Here is a 12,994-nt window from a genome sequence, read left to right as displayed (position 1 = left end):
CTGCCAGTAACCGTGTAGCTGCCAGTAACCACGTAGCTGCCAGTAACCATGTAGCTGCCAGTAACCATGTAGCTGCCAGTAACCACGTAGCTGCCAGTAACCATGTAGCTGCCAGTAACCATGTAGCTGCCAGTAACCATGTAGCTGCCAGTAACCATGTAGCTGCCAGTAACCACGTAGCTGCCAGTAACCATGTAGCTGCCAGTAACCATGTAGCTGCCAGTAACCATGTAGCTGCCAGTAACCATGTAGCTGCCAGTAACCACGTAGCTGCCAGTAACCACGTAGCTGCCAGTAACCATGTAGCTGCCAATAACCACGTAGCTGCCAGTAACCATGTAGCTGCCAGTAACCGTGTAGCTGCCAGTAACCATGTAGCTGCCATTAACCACGTAGCTGCCAGTAACCACGTAGCTGCCAGTAACCATGTAGCTGCCAATAACCATGTAGCTGCCAGTAACCATGTAGCTGCCAGTAACCATGTAGCTGCCAGTAACCATGTAGCTGCCAGTAACCACGTAGCTGCCAGTAACCACGTAGCTGCCAGTAACCATGTAGCTGCCAGTAACCATGTAGCTGCCAGTAACCACGTAGCTGCCAGTAACCATGTAGCTGCCAGTAACCATGTAGCTGCCAGTAACCATGTAGCTGCCAGTAACCATGTAGCTGCCAGTAACCACGTAGCTGCCAGTAACCATGTAGCTGCCAGTAACCATGTAGCTGCCAGTAACCATGTAGCTGCCAGTAACCACGTAGCTGCCAGTAACCACGTAGCTGCCAGTAACCATGTAGCTGCCAATAACCACGTAGCTGCCAGTAACCATGTAGCTGCCAGTAACCGTGTAGCTGCCAGTAACCATGTAGCTGCCATTAACCACGTAGCTGCCAGTAACCATGTAGCTGCCAGTAACCATGTAGCTGCCAGTAACCACGTAGCTGCCAGTAACCACGTAGCTGCCAGTAACCATGTAGCTGCCAATAACCACGTAGCTGCCAGTAACCATGTAGCTGCCAGTAACCACGTAGCTGCCAGTAACCACGTAGCTGCCAGTAACCATGTAGCTGCCAATAACCACGTAGCTGCCAGTAACCATGTAGCTGCCAGTAACCATGTAGCTGCCAGTAACCGTGTAGCTGCCAGTAACCATGTAGCTGCCAATAACCATGTAGCTGCCAATAACCGTGTCGCTGCCAGTAACCATGTAGCTGCCAGTAACCATGTAGCTGCCAATAACCGTGTAGCTGCCAGTAACCGTGTAGCTGCCAGTAACCATGTAGCTGCCAATAACCGTGTAGCTGCCAGTAACCGTGTAGCTGCCAGTAACCATGTAGCTGCCAGTAACCACGTAGCTGCCAGTAACCGTGTAGCTGCCAGTAACCGTGTAGCTGCCAGTAACCGTGTAGCTGCCAATAACCGTGTAGCTGCCAATAACCACGTAGCTGCCAGTAACCATGTAGCTGCCAGTAACCATGTAGCTGCCAGTAACCACGTAGCTGCCAGTAACCACGTAGCTGCCAGTAACCATGTAGCTGCCAGTAACCACGTAGCTGCCAGTAACCATGTAGCTGCCAGTAACCACGTAGCTGCCAGTAACCACGTAGCTGCCAGTAACCATGTAGCTGCCAGTAACCATGTAGCTGCCAGTAACCATGTAGCTGCCAGTAACCACGTAGCTGCCAGTAACCGTGTAGCTGCCAGTAACCGTGTAGCTGCCAATAACCGTGTAGCTGCCAGTAACCATGTAGCTGCCAATAACCATGTAGCTGCCAATAACCACGTAGCTGCCATTAACCATGTAGCTGCCAATAACCATGTAGCTGCCAATAACCACGTAGCTGCCATTAACCATGTAGTTGCCAGTAACCGTGTAGCTGCCAGTAACCGTGTAGCTGCCATTAACCACGTAGCTGCCAGTAACCATGTAGCTGCCAATAACCACGTAGCTGCCATTAACCATGTAGCTGCCAGTAACCGTGTAGCTGCCAATAACCGTGTAGCTGCCAATAACCATGTAGCTGCCAGTAACCATGTAGCTGCCAGTAACCATGTAGCTGCCAGTAACCATGTAGCTGCCAGTAACCACGTAGCTGCCAGTAACCGTGTAGCTGCCAGTAACCGTGTAGCTGCCAATAACCGTGTAGCTGCCAGTAACCATGTAGCTGCCAGTAACCACGTAGCTGCCAGTAACCATGTAGCTGCCAGTAACCATGTAGCTGCCAGTAACCACGTAGCTGCCAGTAACCATGTAGCTGCCAGTAACCACGTAGCTGCCAGTAACCATGTAGCTGCCAGTAACCACGTAGCTGCCAGTAACCATGTAGCTGCCAATAACCATGTAGCTGCCAGTAACCATGTAGCTGCCAGTAACCATGTAGCTGCCAGTAACCATGTAGCTGCCAGTAACCATGTAGCTGCCAGTAACCATGTAGCTGCCATTAACCATGTAGCTGCCAATAACCATGTAGCTGCCAGTAACCATGTAGCTGCCAGTAACCATGTAGCTGCCAGTAACCATGTAGCTGCCATTAACCACGTAGCTGCCAGTAACCATGTAGCTGCCAGTAACCACGTAGCTGCCAGTAACCATGTAGCTGCCATTAACCACGTAGCTGCCAGTAACCATGTAGCTGCCAGTAACCATGTAGCTGCCAGTAACCACGTAGCTGCCAGTAACCATGTAGCTGCCAGTAACCATGTAGCTGCCAGTAACCATGTAGCTGCCAGTAACCATGTAGCTGCCATTAACCATGTAGCTGCCAGTAACCACGTAGCTGCCAATAACCACGTAGCTGCCATTAACCACGTAGCTGCCAGTAACCATGTAGCTGCCAGTAACCACGTAGCTGCCAGTAACCACGTAGCTGCTAATAACCATGTAGCTGCCAGTAACCATGTAGCTGCCAGTAACCGTGTAGCTGCCAGTAACCATGTAGCTGCCAATAACCGTGTAGCTGCCAGTAACCATGTAGCTGCCAGTAACCATGTAGCTGCCAGTAACCATGTAGCTGCCAGTAACCATGTAGCTGCCAGTAACCACGTAGCTGCCAGTAACCACGTAGCTGCCAGTAACCATGTAGCTGCCAGTAACCACGTAGCTGCCAATAACCACGTAGCTGCCATTAACCACGTAGCTGCCAATAACCATGTAGCTGCCAGTAACCACGTAGCTGCCAGTAACCACGTAGCTGCTAATAACCATGTAGCTGCCAGTAACCATGTAGCTGCCAGTAACCATGTAGCTGCCAGTAACCATGTAGCTGCCAGTAACCATGTAGCTGCCAGTAACCACGTAGCTGCCAGTAACCATGTAGCTGCTAATAACCGTGTAGCTGCCAGTAACCATGTAGCTGCCAGTAACCATGTAGCTGCCAGTAACCACGTAGCTGCCAGTAACCATGTAGCTGCCAATAACCACGTAGCTGCCAGTAACCATGTAGCTGCCAGTAACCATGTAGCTGCCAATAACCACGTAGCTGCCAGTAACCACGTAGCTGCCAGTAACCATGTAGCTGCCAGTAACCATGTAGCTGCCAATAACCACGTAGCTGCCAGTAACCACGTAGCTGCCAGTAACCGTGTAGCTGCCAGTAACCATGTAGCTGCCAGTAACCGTGTAGCTGCCAGTAACCATGTAGCTGCCAGTAACCGTGTAGCTGCCAGTAACCATGTAGCTGCCAATAACCGTGTAGCTGCCAGTAACCATGTAGCTGCCAGTAACCATGTAGCTGCCAGTAACCATGTAGCTGCCAGTAACCATGTAGCTGCCAATAACCGTGTAGCTGCCAGTAACCATGTAGCTGCCAGTAACCGTGTAGCTGCCAGTAACCATGTAGCTGCCAATAACCGCGTAGCTGCCAGTAACCATGTAGCTGCCAATAACCGTGTCGCTGATTGGTCAGGAACCACTTGTGTGTTCGGGGCAAAAGTCCATAACTTGAAGCCTGACATGATGGATTGTCGCTGATCTTGTGATCTGGGGAAGCCAGCCGCTGTGCCAGGTTAATAACTACTGCTACCCCCATACTGTAGGCATTCTGCCCACCACCTGGTTCTGTCGCAGGATGCTGCTTGGTGTCACTGCCCTGTCCGCTGCACACCTGTCAGTCAGTGCTGTAGAACAGGGGTTCTCAACCTTTCTGCTGCCAAGGCACCCCTGTGTTCAATAAAATATTCCAGGGCACCCCTACATATGATAAAGACTTTTCCGGTCCTGTCTTTTTTGCTACAATGATGACAAAAGTGCTTGCTTTCAAAATAATGTTTATTTAAGAAACCGGGAAACACATTTGTGTGTATATGCAGGCTATATAATACATTATTAACAGGTGTTTCAGGTCTAAATGGCTTAGTACTGTTGACATTACACTGCTTGTAGTAGTAAATCAAATAGCATATTTCTTTAAATAAAATTACAGAAAATTATCACTAAAGTGCTATCTGTTGCAGCTGCACTGTTCTCCATAAAAATAGCATATTTGGATAAGTTTGACCATTTCTCAAAAACAGAAAATCATGTATTTTTTTTTAAATACAGAAAAGGATCACCAAGTTACCATTTCTCAAAAAATATAAATAAATACAGAAAATAAGCACTCGTTCACTCAGTGGAAATGTCTAGCTCAATGCAAGGTCTGCTGCTGCTGGCTAATAATACGGTCAATACGCAGGGAGATCTTTGACAAGGCAACACGCATGTCATCCTCAAGGCTCAACTTGGCCCTATATTTTGTTTTCAGAGCTGTCATGGATGAAAAGCCAGCTTCACACAGATACAGTATGTGGTGCTGAATGGTATCAACACCTTAACTGCTGCATCATGAGATACTTGGTACTCAGCACCACACTCTGAAACTAGCTCTCCAGGTGGTATCAGATGAGATTTCAATGAGTTCTTCCAAGAGTTTGGATGGAGATGTGTCAGGAAGCTTTGTCTCAATGTTGTCTGTAAAGGTTTTTTTTATCCAGAGTAACTTGGTGATCCTTTTCTGTTTTATTAACACCAAGTTTCATAATGGTTTTGAGAAATGGTCAAACTTATCCAAATATGGTATTTTCATGGAAAACAGTGCAGCTGCAACAGATAGCACTTTAGTGATAATTTTCTGTAATCCAAAAATAATAATAATTATTAGCCCTGCTGGTCTCTGACAAGAACAAGTTACAGGTTGAAAAAACCCTCAAGGGCGGTCAGGTGGCGTAGCGGAGATTGCGTTCGTCACCAACACCGGAGACGCTGGATTCGCCTGTTCGAATCCAGCTCCCGGCGTTGCTATCAGCTTGGCTGGCCGCTCACACTAATACAATTGGCAGTATTAGAGGGTGGGAAAGCTGAAGGGTGGGTCCTGGGCGTTGTGGACAGCGACCCCTACAGTTCGGTCGAGGCGCCTGCTCAGCAAGGGTAGGATCTAGGGAGAGATAGTGCGGCCTCCCACACGCTACACTCTCCCCGGTGAGAATCTGCGCGGCCAGGCTGGCCTGCCGGCAGGCTGCACATGCGTCGGAGGAAAGCATGTGACAGTCTCCGGTCTCTCGGACCAACAGTAGGGGAAAGGGAAGGGTGGGATGGGAAGGGTGGGATGGGAGAAAAATCGTGAAAAAGAGGGGAAGAAAGATAATAATAAAAAAAATTAAAATAAAACTCAGCTCGGAACTAGGCCAAATCTGCATATGGCTCACTGATAACAAACTATCATTACACATGGGCAAAACAGAGTCCATTATCTTCGGTTCAAATAACAAACTCAGCAAGACCGACAGCTTCTCAGTTACAGTGGGTGACAATATTGTCACAAGGAAAGATGAAATTACCTACCTGGGTTCCATCCTAGAGGCTAATCTCTCCTGTGACAAAATGGCATCCAATGTAATAAAAAAAGTCAACCAACGAACTCGATTCTTGTACCGGATCTCCTCTCTGGTAAACAAGAATATCCTGAAGACTCTGGCAGGAGCACTCATTCAAGGGTACTACGACTATGCTTGCACCTCATGGTACCAAAGCACCTCAAAGGCGCTAAAAACAAAATTCCAAACATCTCAAAACAAACTGGTCAGACTACTGCTTGACCTTACTCCTAGAACCCACCTCACCCCTGCCCACTTTAACAACCTAGGATGGCTTAGAGTAGACGACAGAGTACAGCAACTTGCAATGGGCCTGGTCTACAAGATACACTACACGACCAACCCCTCCCTACCCAACCCCCCCCCCCCCCCCCACACAACCCCACCCAACCTCCTCCAATGTACAGTTTTTACGTCAAATGTATATACTCCCTTTTCTGGACTATTTTTGTATCACAAACAGTACTGTATTTGCAAATCTGGTATGTCATAAATGTATAGATGTAGCAGTACTGTCTATCTGTATGTCATGTATGTCATATATGTCCTGATGAATTGAAAATGGGGGACCCTGATGTAAACAAGACGAAAGTCTTTCTCTGGTCTGCATCCCCTTAACAATTGTGTGTATTGAGCTGTACTGTATTGTACCCATTCTGCAATCTGTTAATAAAGTTTTCAATCAATCAATCAATCAATCAATCAATCAATCAATGTAGTGTGCAGTAACTAATTGTACTATAATGTACTGTAATATTCTATATTGAAATTAATACTTTATTTTTAAATAAAAAATAATAATAATAATAATAATTAGATTAGATTGTGAAAAAAACAGCCCCCGTGGGTGGTCGTTAGTGGTTAACATACCGTTGTATTCGTTCCTACACTACACAGCCGTTCGGTACGGTACGGTACACACTGAAACGGTTCGGTTCGGTACAGATACGTGTACCTTTACACCCCTAGTTCATAGTATACAGTAACTAGTTGTCACCGGGACAGATTCCTGTACACTTGTTGTGTTTTTAGAATAAAGTGCATCTGATTCGGGAAGAAGAAGAAAAAAAAAAGCAAGGAACCTAAACAATCAAAATACAGATGATCAGAGATGATCAGAGACGTCTCGGTTGCACATCTGTCGTCTCAAAAAGAGAAAAATGGCTCAATTGACAGTAAGGTGGATAAAAATAGCACAATTAGGCAGACGGCACAATGCCATGCAGTACGGCGAACAACATCTTGCATTTGACACGCATTACCGATGGCAGCTATACGACAGGTGAGGCGTCAGAAAAACGTACTCGAAATGCCTTTTTTGGGGGCGGAGGAACTCTGAGCTGCCTACACACACACACACACACAGATACACACACACAAAGAGACACGCACACACACGCACATTATGGTTGAACCACATACACACCAACAGTTATCCAAAGTTATACCGTGTCAAAGTTATTTTTCTTCCCTGCGTGACAGCCAGGCGGGGGAGGGTTTGACTCCCCCGCAGAAGCTCTCATCACGAGGTCAGCTGTCAGAGAGATGCGTCCCCCACACGGCTGACGGGGGTCTGACTCCTGACACGCCCACTCACCTCACAGAGAGCGACAGATGGCAGGTTCTCTCTCTCTCTCTCTCTGGAGCCCAGAGACCAGTGGTTAAATAGAGCTAATGATCCGGGGGAAATATCTGATGCATCCGTTTGACGGAGAAGCGGCAGTAATAGTTTGATTATAAAAAAAATAAACGATGCCAGTAACCACGTAGCTGCCAGTAACCACTGTGTGGTTGGTTGGTTGGTTGGTTGGTTGGTTGGTTGTGAGTGGTTGGTTGTGTGTGGTTGGTTGGTTGGTTGGTTGGTTGGTTGGTTGGTTGGTTGGTTGGTTGGTTGGTTGGTTGGTTGGTTGGTTGGTTGGTTGGTTGGTTGGTTGGTTGGTTGGTTGGTCAGTTGGTCGGTTGGTTGTTGGTTTGGTAGTGTGTGGTTGTGTCGTGTGTGGTGTGTGTGGTTGGTTGTGTGTGGTTGGTTGGTTGGTTGTGTGTGGTTGGTTGATTGGTCAGTTGGTTGGTTGGTTGGTTGGTTGGTTGTGTGTGGTTGGTTGGTTGGTTGGTTGGTTGTGTGTGGTTGGTTGTGTGTGGTTGGTTGGTTGGTTGGTTGGTTGTGTGTGGTTGGTTGGTTGGTTGGTTGGTTGGTTGGTTGGTTGGTTGTGTGTGGTTGGTTGGTTGGTTGTGGTTGGTTGTGTGTGGTTGGTTGGTTGGTTGGTTGGTTGGTTGGTTGTTTGGTTGGTTGGTTGGTTGGTTGGTTGGTTGGTTGGTTGGTTGGTTGGTTGGTTGGTTGGTTGTGTGTGGTTGGTTGGTTGGTTGGTTGGTTGTGAGTGGTTGGTTGGTTGGTTGGTTGGTTGGTTGGTTGGTTGGTTGGTTGTGGTTGGTTGGTTGGTTGGTTGGTTGTGTGTGGTTGGTTGTGTGTGGTTGTGTGTGGTTGTGTGTGGTTGTGTGTGGTTGTGTGTGGTTGGTTGGTTGGTTGGTTGGTTGGTTGGTTGTGTGTGGTTGGTTGGTTGTGTGTGGTTGGTTGGTTGGTTGGTTGGTTGGTTGGTTGTGTGTGGTTGTGTGTGGTTGGTTGGTTGGTTGGTTGGTTGGTTGGTTGGTTGGTTGTGTGTGGTTGGTTGGTTGTGTGTGGTTGGTTGGTTGGTTGGTTGGTTGGTTGTGTGTGGTTGTGTGTGGTTGTGTGTGGTTGTGCACATTTGCTTTATTGCTTCCCCAGTCACACAGTGGTCCAAGCTGCACATCCAGACTCACCCTCCACACACAACCCTTCTGAGCACCTTTATCTTTAGGCCAAAGTCAAGCTCTAGTTGGTTGGTTGGTTGTGTGCGGTTGCATTCCAAGGACCTACAGTATAACTTTAGCTTTGTTTAAAATATAAAGCTTTAGCACATTTGCTTCCAAGCACCTACAGTATAAAGCTTTAGAACACTTGCTTCCAAGCACCTACAGTATAAAGCTTTAGAACGCTTGTTTGCAAGCACCTACAGTATAAAGCTTTAGAACGCTTGCTTCCAAGCACCTACAGTATAAAGCTTTAGAACACTTGCTTCCAAGCACCTACAGTATAAAGCTTTAGAACGCTTGTTTGCAAGCACCTACAGTATAAAGCTTTAGAAGTTAGAACGCTTGTTTCCAAGCACCTACAGTATAACGCTTTAGCACACTTGCTTCCAAGCACCTACAGTATAACACTTCACCACGTTTGCTTCCAAGCACCTACAGTATAAAGCTTAGATTAGGGAGGGAGGGCTTGTCCTCCATCTTGGCTGACATGCTGTAACTGCATGCATCCCCTCGTGGTAAAAATAACAAAGGCTAAATTAGAGATTACCGCTCGTCGTGTTCCTCGCCGAGTTCGAACAAATCAGCCACAGTTCTGGGTTCTGCTGAGTGCTTTTCTCCCCCTAATGAGTTCTTCAGTACCTCCTGCTTATATGTAGGTCAGTGCCCACAGACCGCCACGTGTCACGGAAATAAAACATGGGAAGCCACTCGGATGCAACTGTTGAGGTCAGTTCTTTGTCTAATTAGTGCCCAATTTAAAAAAGAAAGTGCAAGTGAGGCAATGGGCAACAGTATTGGCTCGGCATCCACTAGCATCAGGAATGAACCGTATTTACACGGCGGACATTTTGCTCTCGTGTCCCCCTCAGGTTGGGTTCCTTTCCACCCAGTTTCCCACCTTGCTTGGCACGCTAGCTCTCTGTTGGAAAGTGTTCCCTGGGTCTGACATGTCAGGGAGTTGCCTTGTTGGTATTCATGCTCTATTCATTTCTTACTCATGATCTATTCATCTCTTACTCATGCTCTATTAATCTCTTATTCATACTTTATTAATCTCTTACTGATGCTCTATTAATCTCTTCACGCTCTATTCATTTCTTACTCATGCTCTATTCATCTCTTACTCATGTTCTATTCATCTCTTATTCATTATCTATTAATCTCTCATTCATGATCTATTCATCTCTTACTCATGTTCTATTCATCTCTTATTCATTATCTATTAATCTCTCATTCATGATCTATTCATCTCTTACTCATGATCTATTAATCTCTTATTCATCCTTTATTAATCTCTTACTGATGCTCTATTAATCTCTTCATGCTCTATTAATTTCTTACTCATGATCTATTCATCTCTTATTCATGCTCTATTCATCTCTTACTCATGCTCTATTCATTTATTACTCATGCTCTATTCATCTCTTATGCATGCTCTATTCATCTCTTGTTCATGCTCTATTAATCTCTTATTCATTATCTAACCATCTCTTATTCGTGTTCTATTCATCTCTTATTCATGCTCTATTAATCTCTTATTCATTTTCTATTCATCTCTTATCCATGCTCTATTTGAGCAAATTGTTTACATTTACTTTTCCATTCAAGGTGCTATAGAATGATAACATGTGTATGTAGAGTCATCTTTTTTAAATGTTTTATAATACATCCACAGAGCTTTTAGCTGTGCCGCTGCTGAATCAGGACCGCCGCTGCTATGAACTAGACTACCCCCCGAATAATAATAATAAAAAAAAAGAAAATTATATATTTTTTTCTTTATCATTCCATTAGGGCTGTGGGGAGTCGACTGAAGGCTTCTTGTCCTCTGCGAAAGCATGCAATTGGTCCACTGATGGATATGTGTCTAGTGTGTTCATTAGACAGGTGAAATCCTCTTTCAGTGCCTCTGTGCCCGTTTTCGTAGGCAGGTAGCCTTGCTGGTATGCGCGCCATTAGCGTTAGCCACGCTTATAGGCCTCTTTGCTTTTGGAAAGAGTGACAAAAGCATTCGACTAAGAGGTTGGCAGTCGACTACGGCTCCTTTCGATTGATTGTCGTGGTCAGCCCTAGTCATTTGTAATCAGATTTGACTTGCCACAAATCTCACCCCACTTATTGTCTAGTGATTGATTCCGTATTTACAGGTGAAGACTGACCTGAGGAACAGGCTGCAGGGAGACTATCTGGCCGCTTGTATGTGTCTCTGGACGTATGGATGGAAACATTTACTCTTTTTCACATATTGAACGATAGATAGGTGATGTCAAATGGGCCATAGTATTGTATCCATAGCTATAGGGCTGTCCCCGACTAAGGATTTGGATGGTCAACTAGGATTGGCCAAAATTTGCCGTTAGTCGACTATTGGTCGACTTAAAAAAAGAAAAAAAGAAGAAAAAAAAGTATAGCCTATTATTTTAAATTTTTATTTAATTTTAAAAAAAATGTATCATTCCATTTGGGCTGTGGGGGTGCTTAATGTCTGAAGGAGTCGACTGAAGGCGTCTTGTCCTCTGCAAAAGCATGCAATTGGTCCACTGATGGATACATCTTGATATTTGTCTAGTACGTGTGTTCATTAGATGGGTGAAATCCTCTTTCAGTGCCTCTGTGCCTGTTTTCGTAGGCAGTTAGCCTCTGGTATGTGTGCCATTAGCGTTAGCCACGCTTCTAGGCCTCTTTTCTTTTGAAAGAAATTATAAAAAAAAAATGTATTATTATTATATTCGACTAAGAGGTTGGCCAGTCGACTACGGCCCCTTTCGACCGATTAGTCGACTAATCGATTAATAGGGGTCAGCCCTACATAGCTATAATATAGAATATAGTTATAGCTCTGCAAACAAGGTGACGCAGTCCTATCGTTTAAAGCGCGGCCTATAGCTACAGCGGGCCCCGACTAATAGCTGCCGCCGAATGAGTTAAATGGCCCTAAGAGCGAATTGTTTGTCTTAAGTCCGTTGGTGAATGAGACCCAATGTCCCCGATGACATAACTGGTGACCCATATTTAAACTAATTTACTCTCAACTGACAAACTAAATGAATGTGTGCAAAACTGTTTAGAGCTTTTTGATGCGGGGCGACAGTGGCTCAAGGGGTTGGAGCAGTCGTCTGGTAATCCGGAGGAGGTTCCCGGTTCGATTCCCGCTCCTCCCGGGCAGCGTGTCGTGCAAGACCCCTAACTGAACTGCTCCCGATGAGCGGGTGGGCACCTTGCATGGTCGCCTCCGCCGCCGGGGTGTGAATGTGTGCGTGAATAATGGGTACAAATGTGAGCAACAAACTGTAAAGCGCTTTGGATAAAAGCTGTTACCGTACTTTTCTGACTATAAGCCGCGGCTTTTCCCCCCATTTTTCGACCCTGCGGCTTATATAACGGTGCGGCTTATATGTGACTCGAAGTGACCAAAGCCGAAAATGTAAAAATCGAAATATTGCTTTTTTGACTGCATTGAAATGTTATTTATCTGTTCCCTTATTTGCTAAACTTAATACAACTTGTAAATGAGTTAATTCTTGTTATTTGTCCGACAGTATTGTGTCCCAATGCTAATTACATATGGTAATTAAACATTAAAACACCTGCGGCTTATAGTCCAGTGCGGCTTATATATGTACACATCATTCAATTTAGCTGCTGCGGCTTATAGTCAGGTGCGGCTTATAGTGCGAAAAGTACGGTATATAAATGCACTCCATTTACCATTGGATGTGTGTGAGATTATGTGCAAAATAAATGTGCATTGTTTTTTTTTGGTGAAGTGCCCCTTTAAGGCCAGGTAAAACTGGTGCTGAGGAGAGGCGGGTCTCAGAGACCCCAGAGAGGGAAACGTGTGTCTCGTGCAAAGTCATCACTTCATGTCGGACGCTGGATGCACCTTACATTAGGTCTTAATTGCTGTGCTGTAATCCATTAATATCTCATTACCTCTCCCCCCCCCCCTGGTCCATTATCCTCTCCCAGGTAAAGGGGACGTGTTCGGGGACGTGTTCTGGAAGGAGACCACCCTGGCTCACGCGTGCGCCAACGTGCGGGCGCTGACGTACTGCGACCTGCACGTCATCAAGCGGGAGGCGCTGCTCAAGGTCCTGGAGTTCTACACGGCCTTCGCCAACTCCTTCTCGCGCAACCTCATCCTCACCTGCAACCTCCGCAAGCGGGTGAGTCACCGGGAACACAGACACACGTCGGTGCGTACTGTATACACGCAGGTGGCGGCCTGATGAATAATTATAATTATAATTTCTTTGATTTGAATAGGGCCTTTCATGAGACCCAAGGCGCTTAACAGTGGGGGGGCAACTAAGGGGAAGG

General features: G+C 46.1%; 1 pseudogene across 1 annotated transcript in view; it reads left to right on the top strand.

The window, feature by feature from the left end:
• LOC311223754 (voltage-gated delayed rectifier potassium channel KCNH5-like) overlaps positions 1-12,994 on the top strand; it is a 301,501-nt pseudogene that overhangs the window by 187,871 nt on the left and 100,636 nt on the right. The window contains exon 14 of the transcript in view: positions 12,644-12,840. The product of the transcript in view is annotated as a voltage-gated delayed rectifier potassium channel KCNH5-like (transcript). The remainder of the gene's footprint in view (positions 1-12,643; positions 12,841-12,994) is intronic.

This window comes from Notolepis coatsorum (genome assembly GCF_963971535.1).
Source record: "Notolepis coatsorum genome assembly, chromosome: 2".
NCBI lineage: Eukaryota > Metazoa > Chordata > Actinopteri > Aulopiformes > Paralepididae > Notolepis > Notolepis coatsorum.
The sequence above is the reverse complement of the archived record's forward strand: the minus strand, read 5'-3'. Positions and strand labels throughout refer to the sequence as shown.